Genomic DNA, 12,057 nt, shown 5'->3' with positions numbered 1-12,057 from the left:
AAGAAATTTAAACTTCCCGAAAGAAGGTCCACGGGCTGGAGATAAATATGGAACACCTCCTATGGACCAGGCACTATGCTCGGCGCTGGACTGCCTTATCTCATTGAATTATCACCACGACCTCTTCAAGTGGGCATTATCACCATGCGACAGATAAGGACCCTGAGGCACACTGGAGTGCTTTGGCTTGCCCAGAATCCCAGGTCAATGTTCTTCAAACCTTAACATGCCAAGAATCGCCTGGCGGTCTAGTTGAAAATGCACATCTGACTCAGTGGGCTCTGCTCTAACAAACTCCCAGGGCATGCGATGCTGCTGGCCCAGGGACCCCACTGAGAGGTCCGGGAAAGTACATGGCAGAGCAAGGACCTGAACCTGGGCCAAGGCTGTCCAGCCCCAAGATCCACGTTCTTGCCTCTCCACGACCAAAAATTTCTTCTAGATTCTCCAAGGCTTTTGGCAAGAGAGGCTTGCACCCTGGCATTCCCTTTCTCTGTGGCTGGAATAACTTCACTGTTCTCTGCCTTCCCTGGACAATGGCGTATCATGTTTAAAAACAAAACAAAATGCAAAAGTAACCAAGAAAAAAAAATGCTAGTTCTACTTTTAGTTCTTCAAGGAATCTCCACACTGTAATGCTTTTTTAAAATATGTGCTTTTTCGCTGAGCCCAAGTTAAGCCATCATATCCCCTGTGACCTGCAGGTACACATCCAGATGGCCGGTTCCTGCCTTAACTGATGACATTCCACCACAAAAGAAGTGAAAATGGCCTGTTCCTGCCTTAACTGATGACATTACTTTGTGAAATTCCTCCTCCTGGCTCATCCTGGCTCAAAAGCTCCCCCACTGAGCACCTTGTGACCCCCGCCCCTGCCCACCAGATAACAACCCCCTTTGACGGTAATTTTCCTTTACCTACCCAAATCCTATAAAACGGCCCCACCCCTATCTCCCTTCACTGACTGTCTTTTCGGACTCAGCCCGCCTGCACCCAGGTGAAATAAACAGCCTTGTTGCTCACAATAAGTAAGTAAATAAATAAATAAATAAATAAATAAATAAAAATAAAATATGTGCTTTCTATTTCTTGCTTGTATTTCTTGTATTTTGAAATTGATTTAGGAAGTATATATAATCCATAGAGACCTCAGCCCATTTTTAAAGATTCATGTTGCAAACACTCCAATAGCTTCCTGTGGGTTCGGCATGGTAGGAAGTACAGGTGAAAGAAGACAAATAAAACAGAACTGGTATTCTGGAGCTTGAGAAAATGAAGAACCCTGGCAATCATAATGCAGTGTGAGAAGTGTTATGAGACATGCATTTGCGGGACCCCTAGGGGCACGTGTCTGTCTCCTAGTGCAGCCCAGGAGGTATTGTCATGGAAGGCATTCCTCTTAAATCATCTCCCAGAGGATGGCATCTGATGAAGTAGGACGCATATTCCAGGTAAAGGAGGCAAATGCACTGGGTTATTAAAGTACTGAAAATAACTCCTGCACACTTTTGGTACAAGTATAAATTGGTACAATCCCCGAGGAGAAATATTTGGTAATATCTACCAGTAATAAAATGTATTAATGATCAGATACGGGACCCAGCTCTCCCAGCTGTTCCATTTTTGAGAATGTTTCCTGCAGAGACACTTGCACATGGATGACGTGGCATATGCACAGTTTTGTTCACGGCAGCCCTAGCCTTCGCACAGAGTTACAAACACCCTAGATGTACCTCAGGAGAGGAAGGATTCAATAAAATACTGTGTGTCCAAATGGTAGGAATGCCACTACAGTCAAATGATAAGGAAGACTTTCTGAGATGTGATGTTAGGTGAAAAAAGTGGGTTGTAAATGGATGTGTACAATAATAGTATATATTATGTGAACAAGGGAAAATACATATATGCCTTTACTTGTTTCTTGTAAATGTATAAAGTCATCTCAACGTGTATGTAAGAAGCTGGCAAAAATATTTGTCTTAGTGTGTGGTGTTGTTATCTGGGACTAGATACAGGACTCGTTGGGGTGAAGGATGAGAGGGAGAGAATAGTCCAAGAAACAGCTACAGACCTTCTCCAAGCTTCTGCAGTCATCAACTCATGGCCAATTCCATTTCATCCCAACTTCTAGACATTTCTGCCTGCCCCAGAGTAGAATATCTTGTATATATACAGATGCACACACACACACACACACACACACACATATATATATTCATGTGCTTGGCTTATGGCCCAAATATGGTCCATGGATAAAAATTAAAGGTAAAATTTTTCTTTTAAATACATACTTCGTCAAACTTGTGCAATAATTATGAAAGCCTTAAGTTATGAATGGAGTAAATTAAGTTTGTTATTATTATCAAAGTCTCCTAGACACAGTTTTATTTTTATTATGACTTTTCTTTTAACTCACAGAGATCTTTATGTGTCTTTTTACATTTTTAAATATTCAGGGCCATTGAAGGCTTTCTTTTGATATTAATTTTTAAATTTTTGTATTAGAGCCAGAAAATTTCAGATTCTTTGAAATTTGAGAAGATATACTTTATGTCAAGTGGGTAACCAAGTTTTAGAAAATTTTCTGGAATGCTTGAAAAGATTGTGTGTTCTCCAATTATTTGGTGTAGTTTTCTGTATGTATCCATTATAAGGAGCTTATTAAACGATTAAATCTTTTATATTTATGTTAGTTTGGTCTCTGTGCCAGTCATAGACCATTCTTACAGCTGGTGAGAATATGCTGAATTATCCCAGTATAATGGTGGATTCATTCATTTCTATTTTTGTTCTATTAATTTTTCTTTTATGTATATTATATATATTAATGCCATTTAACTAGATGCACGTAATTTAAATTATTATAGCTATCTGAGAACTTAACAGATTTTCTCATATTGATGACTGTTTTATCCATAAGGATGACTTTAGCATTAATATTTAATTCATCTGATGTTGATACAGTTAAGCCTCTTTTCCTTGGGTTAATATATATTTGGTCTTTGGTTTTCCATCATCTTCTTTTCAAACCTTTTGTGTCTTTATTTTTTCATTATAGAGTTTAATCTGTTTGTATCCATTGTGTTTATGGACTCATTTCTATCATCTTATATTGTACTTTCTGTTAGTATACTTGCTGTTCATATCACTTTTATTCTGTCTACCTTGTTTGTGTTTGTTTTATTTTAGCTTGATTGAGTATTACCATTTTATTTTCTCCTTTATTGGGTCAGAAGTTATATCCTCCAATTTTGTCCTTTTATTGGATATTATAGAAATGTTAAAATATATACTTTTTGAAGTGTGTACACAAATAAAGTGAATGAATAACCTGACTCTTCTTCAGAAAAATATAAAGACCACACAAAGTGGGCACATAGCTGTGGAGGGACAAAGGTGATGCTGGGCATACAGACTGACCACACAGAGCTGGGTCTCTTCAACAATGATGTATGTCTGTGTGAAGGATGCCAAGGCACACTCTAAGATAATGTATGTCTGTGGGGGGGCGTGTGTGTGTGTGTGTACACCTGCAGTCGCCTGTGTGCATGGACAGGAGTATGTGTTGGTCTATGTAAATCGTTATTATTAATTCAAAAAGTACATAGCTTTCATTTTCAAAGGAAGTTATGATGCAAAGAACATGACCTATACAGCAAATATCTTTGGTACATTTGGATAGACTTTTTAAGGTAGCATCTCATTTTTGTCATGAATTTAGCTGCTATCTACATCCTAAAAAGCTTGTCAACTTGAAAACTTCCCCAGTCTAGTATAGTATAGTGTAAACAGATCCATCACCATAGAAGAGGGATTTAACAGGCATATTTTGAGCAGGCGAATGGAACATGAAACCACTTTAAGTAGCGGAATTGGGCCTGTGTGTTTAAAAGCACAAAAGGAACTGTGAAATATCTAAAATCCAATAGCTAAGAGAAATTTCATGTGGAGAGACTGAGAAACTTCTGCAATAATTATGAAAGCCTTAAGTTATGAATGGAAAAAGACGGTGTTGCAGAGATTTCTGTAGTAATCTCCAAAGATGAATCTGTTGTCCACTGAAACTCAGGACAATAAGGAAGCAGAAAGTTATAGCAAGACTGGGCTAATTCTAATTCCATTGGCCATGCCTAGCTAAGCATTTCATTAATTTTTTTTTGTTTTTACTCTTTTGGTTATTTTATTTTATTTACTTATTTATTTTATTTTAAGATCTGGGATACATGTGCTGAATGTGAAGGTTTATTACACAGGTATACATGTGCCATGGTGGTTTGCTGCGCCTATCAACCCATCATCTAGGTTTTAAACCCCGCATGTATTAGGTATTTGTCCTAATGCTCTCTCTCCCTTTCCCCCCACCCCCTGACAGGCCCTGGTGTGTGATGTTCCCCTCCCTGTGTCCATGTGTTCTCATTGTTCGACTCCCACTTATGAGTGAGAACATGCAGTGTTTGGTTGTCTGTTCCTGTGTTAGTTTGCCGAGGATGATCGTTTCCAGCTTCATCCATGTTCCTGCAAAGGACATAAACTCGTTCTTTTTTATGGCTGCCTAATATTCCATGGTGTCTATGTGCCACATTTTCTTTATCCGATCTATCATTGATGGGCATTTGGGTTAGTTCCAAGTCTTTGCTATTGTAAATAGTGCTGCAATAAACATACGTGTGCGTGTGTCTTTATAGTAGAATGATTTGTAATCCTTTGGGTATATACCCAATAATGGGATTGCTGGATCAAATGGTATTTCTGGTTCCTTGAGGAATCGCCACACTGTCTTCCACAATAGTTGAACTAATTTACACTCCCACCAACAGTGTAAAAGTGTTCGTATTTCTCTGCATCCTCGCCAGCATCTGTTGTTTCCAGACTTTTTAATGATTGCCATTTTAACTGGTGTGAGATGGCATCTCATTGTGGTTTTTATTTATTTGCATTCCTCTAATGACCAGTGATTATGAGCTTTTTTTCATATGTTTATTGGCCGCATAAATGTCTTCATTTGAGAAGTGTCTGTTTACAGCCTTTGCCCACTTTTTTTCTCCCATTCTGTAGGTTGCCTGTTCACTCCGATAATAGTTTCTTTTGCTGAGCATTCAAGCCTGTTGATTATATCTTGGGCAATAGGATAGAATCATCCAAGTTTGTCTTCTGTGTCCTCCGTCTTCTGTTCTGTAGTCCTGTGTGCAAGATGGCACAATAATCCAAGTTTGTCTCTGTCCCTGCTCTGTCGTCTTGCATCTGTTTCACTGTTTGTCCATTAAACACCAGGGCCTTTAAGAAGTAGGCCCAAAACCTCATGGGAATGACCTTCCCCTCAGAGGTCTGAGTTCTGAGTGCTTCTTTTTCTCTCTTGAACATCAATCACCATTGCCTGGTCCAAGACACTGTTGAGAAGCCAATAATAAGAGATGTGGTTACAGCAGGTTTTCCTGCCCAGGTATCCTGAGAACTCCCTGGAAATGTCCCCCTCTTATGATTCACAGCATGTCTGTCTGCACACCTTCATCCTTAGCATTTTTGTGTTGCAAACCAGGGATATCGTTCTTCATTCATGTGCTCATGGGTTGCCAGAATTCTTGTGCTGTCTTATATTGTAATGTGTAACACATAGCCATCCTGTGTATAATGTTTTAATACTTTCAGTTCATTCTTTTCACCATTAAATAAGCATTTATCAGGTAACTGTTACATTCCAGGCATCGAGCTGAATGATAAGGACACAGAGATAAATGTAATGTGCCTCTTTGTATCATTAAAAGCTTATGATAAATTACTTTGTCATATACAACTGCTTTTATGCTGTACATCAGATTATAGCTCTTGTCCACACGTGGTGATTGATGATGCAGCTAGCTCTCTTCTAATAGTGAAGAAAACCTATAAAATGAGAGTACTTCTGCTGAACTTATTGAGCTACAAAATTATTTGGTTTTATTATGTGGTGGGACAAGAACTTAAGGCCCATTGCGTTGATTTGCTATCTCTGACCTGACTTTCCAGACAACTTAAAAACCAGAAGAAATATAAAAATCTTTCAAGATCTGCCAGGAAAACTCCTCTGAGTATTTAAAAGAGGAAATGCAATTCAGGAAGTGATGAAAGAGCAAACTCCGGAAGCTACTAAGACCCCTAGAGGGAGGATCCTAGGTGGCAGGAAGTTACTAGCAAGCCCAAGGTGGCACCACCTGGTGGAAGCTGAAACCCAAACAGGCATATCCAGAGATGCTGGAAATACACAAAGGATACGGACACCCGGAGACACCTGCCACTGCCTCCCATTGGCCCAACCAGCTGGATGCCTGCTTGGAAGAGAGCCTGAGGCCAGAGCTTGAAGGTGTAGCCCGGGAACAGTGAGGGCAGATACAAGGAAAGTAGCAGATGGACAGAGATGTGTACTCTCACAGGGACATAATAAACAATAAGCATTAAATATTACTTATAATAAGATCTTACGCTATTTTTGTATTTTACATAATGATACTTTCATTCTACATTTGTTGTTGTTGTTGTTGAGTCACATGGCAGGGAGGAAAAGTAAAGCCAGAGCAAGAGGAGCCAGTGTGTCCAGGATGAGGGCCAGTTTCCAGGTTGAAAGATTTAGGTCAAGAGGAGGCTTTACTAAGGTGTCACTGGAGCAAGTTTTCAACAGCAGTAAGGTGTTAGTTGTGCAAAATTTCCCCCGGTGTTTTTCAGGCAGAGGAAACAACAAGAACGCAGATCCTAAAGGCAAGCAGGCTAGAAATGTTCCAAAGTCTGCAACAAAACAGAAAGAAAAGCATGCAAACTGAGAGCAGAATCACTTAAAGTCAGAAAGGAGAGGCTGCCCCGGATTCCACACCAAGGAGAGAAGCAGGCAGCTGAAAAGTAGAATCTTCCTTCAGTCGGGCCCTAAGCGCGTAAATCATATCAAAGCAACAGCAAGATGCGTTTATTATAAAATAGTATTTGATCTGTAAACATGAATAATTCATTCATTATTCAGTAAAGACTTATTGAATGTTTGTTATGTGTCGATAGTGGCAAATTTGGTAGACAAAGCCCTGCCTCCATGGAGCTTACATTCCAGTTGGAGAGATACATAACACGCAAGTAAATAAAATAAGCAAGTGAACGTAAAAATAAATAACACAACTTGAGGGAGAGGAAGCGTTAGGAAGAAAAATGAAGGGGAATAAGGGTTTAGTGAATAATGCGGTAGAGGGTATATATAGATGGAGAAATCAGAGAGTCTTCACATAAACACCTTTCTCAGCTTATGATAATCCATTTTATTTTTAAAATTATTTTCATCAATATATAATAGGTGTACATATATGTGATAATGCAATACATCCACTTACATATTTTATTTCTGTACAATGGCTATTATATAACTTTTATATGTGATCTATTTTTGGTTTCGGTTATATAGGGCTATAAATAAAAATCTACTTAAATGCTGTATTTTAAGTATTGTTTAATCCCATTTGACATGCACGTTGATACTCATAAAGGCTATGTCTATTTCTGTTAGACGTAGTAGAAGTGTTTTCCTCTTGGTGAAGAATGAGACAGTGATGTTTGAGCAGAGACTGGAGGACCTAGGAAGATTGATGTGAAAATGTCTTTGGCATAGGGAAGAGCATTTGCTAATCTTCTGAAGAAGGCATAAGCTTCAGTGCAGTAAGAAATTCTACTGGGGCTGGAGTGGGCAGAGGAGTGGGTGAGACAAGACCCAAGAAGGGCAGTGCAGATGAGAAGGGGTTGAGCAGGCCAGGCAGAAGAGGTTGGTTCTCATCTCTGAAGGAAGGGAAATCACGAGGGGGTGGAGGACAAGGCAGGCTGTCGTGTGTTTTGCACTTTACAAGCTCACTCTCAGCAGAGCATGGTGGCCTGCACCTGCAGTACCAGTACTTTGGGAGGCTGAGGCGGGAGGATGACTTGAGCCCAGGAGTTCAACTCCATCCTGGATGATGTAGCAAGATCCCATCTCTAAAAATAAAACACAAAAAATAAAAAAAAGCTGCCGCTGGCTAACATGGGCAAATAGTGTAGAGGGCAAGTGTAGAAGGAAAGGGTGCCTTAAATGACGATGGAAGGACAAATGGAAAACAAAGCACATAAAATATGAGCATATATTTACAAGAGATAATGCAATGTTTAGTTATTCTTAAAAAATACAACATACAGAAAAAAAAAAACCCCACACACCTGTTTGTTAAAATGTCCTATCAATTTATGGCAGCAAAAATAGTGAATAGTGTTGTAAGAGCAGAGCTCGTTAATGTAGCAACATTGGTCATGGTCAAAAAACTAAACATGTTCTAAGCCATCACTTCATAAATACTATAAAGACAGATCTCACATTTTGCAGTTATAAGCTGCACATTATAGTAATCTCATAAAAAGCACCACGCATTTTATCTTATTCATTCCTAGAGGGTCATGTTAATGTGCGTGCTCGTCTTAGAAAGCCAGCTAGTAATAATCTACCAACATCTTTATGTCACTGGTTTTATGACTTTATTAGGAACCAAAAATCTCTTTTTTACTGACATTTCCTGTTTACTAGACTAGCCATTTAGCATGAAAAATAAAAATCAATACAGTTAGTGAATGTAATTTTAAAATCTGAGATGATAGTTCTAGAATTGCTTTTAATATATCTCCTAGAAATCCTGTAATACTGGAAATAAATATTGGTCACACACATTTAGAACGTAGAAAGAAAACCCAGCCTGGTTGTAACTCGGTATGGCGGGAGTCGTGATCTTGACTGGGTACAGCAGAGTTGAGGAGCATTTTAGCACCTCAGTAGAAATCATAGACTCAGTTTAAGGATCTTGAAGGCATTTGACCATTTAATTCATTTTCTTAGCTTTACTCTACAGAGCTATTTGTTCTATTCTTCATCCAAAATGCGGTTTTAACATTACATGAGAAAAATGTGGGTTCTTCTCTCTCATGTTCACTTTTGTCTTCATGGAAAGAACGAGTATAGGCCAATTAGCTGGCCCGTGGAACAAAGCAAACCACGTACCAGTTTAAAGGAGACCTAAGCTGAGTGCATGCTACCATGTCCCATGCTTATGCACACAGAATCAGGATTGGGGTGCTTCAGCCTCATAACCAAGCTATGAGATGTGAGCTAGAGCTGCCTATTTCACAAGACCTATTTTTATTTATTTATTTATTTTTTATTTTTTATTTTATTTATTTTGAGACAGGGTCCTTTATTTGTTTTTTATTTTTTATTTTATTTATTTTGAGACAGGGTCTCTGTTGCTCAGGCTGAAGTGCAGTGGTGTGATCACAGCTCACTGTAGCCTCAACCTCCTGTGCTGACATGATTTTCTCACATCAGTTTTGTGAGTATGTGAGACCACAGACACTTGCCACCATGCCCGGCCAATCTTTCTATTTTTTTTGTAGAGACTTCGTTCCCCAGGCTGGTCTCAAACTCCTGGGCTCGAGTGATCCTCCCTCCTCAGCTTCTGAACGCACTGGCATTACAGGCCCGAGCCACCGTGACTGGTGGAAACACCTACCGTTTACCTATATTAACATCATTGAAATTGAAGTGTATCTCACAGCATAATCAACAGTGTCTTGTAGTCACTCTTGGCCAGAGAGCGAGCAGGATGGTCATCTCTACCTGCACATGCATGTGCTGGGCCTGGCCATAGTCACTTCAAACGAGTTTTGTGAGCTGTTGTTGCTACAAGTGGCAATTCTATATGCCCAGCAGATGCCATTGACAGCAGGAGGAATTGTCACCTCTCTGAAAATCAAAGAAATCTATTTCAAACTATGGGAGGCTATTGTAGCTGACCCAGGCATCTCCCAGAGCTGCCGTGAAGGCCTCAGACCTCAATTTGTAAGAAACGTCAGGCTGATTTCTAATACACATTTCTTAACTTCCAGGGGCAGCTGATTGAATTGACGAGGAAAACAAAAACAAAACAAAACAAAAAATGCTACGTGTTTAATCACACAAGCAAGCCTCTGCAGATCACTTGAAAGCAGAAATAAAAGTGCTGAGCAGATGCACTCTCCCCACCCCCACACATTTCCCTCCCTCCTTCAACCTCCAACCAACCTCAGCTGCTTTAGATAGGAAGGCTAGGGCTAAGGTCTCTCTGCCGCCAGGCTGAATTGAGTACCATGTGCATCTCTGCAATTGTGCTGGGGAACTTTGTGCAGAGAAGTGATTCAAATTATTACGGCTTTGTTGAATACGGGCTTCCAAGTCACCACCCTACCGGGTTCCATGTGGTGAGTGAACATCCAAGTTCAGCTAATTTGGGGGAATAAGGTTCCCTATGGCATGTTGAATGCCCTTGTGTGGGTGGGGCCTTTCGGAGGCAATTCAGCATACTGTTTACATTGCTTCTACTTGTAAATAAGTATTAGAAATTGTTGCATTGTAGTCTGTTTCTTGTCCTGTGATTGTTGGGGGCAGGGGCAGGGACTTCCAATCATGGAGAACCATAGGTGCAAAATTGCTAGTGTTTTGGGGGCCCCATAAGCTGTTAATAAGTAACCTTCAAGAGGGTGGAGACTTTATGTAGCGTGCTATTATATCACCCCGTCTAGACCAGGACTTGAAACATAGAAAGAGGCTCAAAGAGTTACTGGGTGAATAAATAATATCGAACTTGCTGCCAGAGACGTGAAACACAAAATTACTAGGAGAGGGGAGATCAAATTAGAAACAAAGCTATTTAAGCTTACTTTTCTTCCACCATGAAGAGAAAAAGGAGAATAAGAGCAAACAAATGGAACAAAATAAATGCTTCTCATTGTTCTTCCTGTGGACACCTTTGACAGCTGATAGACGATAAACTGTCAGTAAATTGCAGTTTATTGGGAAGGAGCTCTCGCAGGTGCTATTTCCAGCCTTTCTCTAGTTAGAGAGAGGAAGATTGAAAGGTTTTCATCTCTATAAGAAGTTCCATTGAGACTATTTGAATACGAACGGCAAGAAGGCAGGGTTTGGGTGGGGCATGGAGTAGTGGAACAGTAGAAGAAATGGAAAACATCCACATTGGTTAATTTTTCCTTCGAAACATCACCCAAAATGTTTTGAATGAAACATTCTGTGCTGTGGGTTGTTTAACATCTTTATTAAAATATTGTGTCCTGTGTTGTGTGTATCTGTGTGCATACGTGTGTGTGTGTGTTAACGTGTTCATGTCTGTGTGTCTCTGTGTGTGTGTTGTTATATAATGCTGTTTTAGTTGAAGGATGTGTTTATTTATTTGGTTGGTTTTCCTAGAACTAATGAATGATTTGAAAAACGTGGGATTGGTTATGTCCGTGCTTCTCAATTGGGGAGCGGGGCGATTTTGCCTCACCAGGTTCCCTTTGTGTTTTAAGTGGTAAGAGGTTCTACTACCATCTAGTGGTGAAAGGCCAGGGATGTTGCTAAAAATCCCTCACAGGAGACAGTCTCCAAGACAAAGAGGGATCCTGTCTAAAACGTCAATGGGGTTGTTGTTGAGAAACCATGAGTTTCCCATCATTTTAATCCAATTATCAGGACTTTTCTGAAATCTACTATTTGAATTTAGGGAAAAGTATTCTTCTTGTTGATTCTCTAACCTGGAGGCATTCAAATCACCAAGGTGCTTTAAACAATACTGACACCAAAGCCACCCCAGACCAATTAAATGTGGATGTCTCGCAGTAGGGCCTAGGCCTCTGCATTTTAAAATTCCTAATAGTTTTTAGCATGGAGCAGCACCCATTTAAATGATATAATGCAGGCCGGGCGCGGTGGCTCACGCCTGTAATCCCAGCACTTTGGGAGGCCGAGGCGGGCGGATCACGAGGTCAGGACATCGAGACCATCCTAGCTAACACGGTGAAAACCCGTCTCAACTAAAAATACAAAAAATTAGCCGGGCATGGTGGCGGGTGCCTGCAGTGCCAGCTACTCGGGAGGCTGAGGCAGGAGAATGGCGTGAACCCGGGAGGCGGAGCTTGCAGTGAGCAGAGATCGCGCCACTGCACTCCAGCCTGGGCGACAGAGCAAGACTCCGTCTCAAAATAAATAAATAAATAAAATAATGC

Source organism: Symphalangus syndactylus, chromosome X, assembly GCF_028878055.3.
Source record: "Symphalangus syndactylus isolate Jambi chromosome X, NHGRI_mSymSyn1-v2.1_pri, whole genome shotgun sequence".
NCBI lineage: Eukaryota > Metazoa > Chordata > Mammalia > Primates > Hylobatidae > Symphalangus > Symphalangus syndactylus.
The sequence above is the reverse complement of the archived record's forward strand: the minus strand, read 5'-3'. Positions refer to the sequence as shown.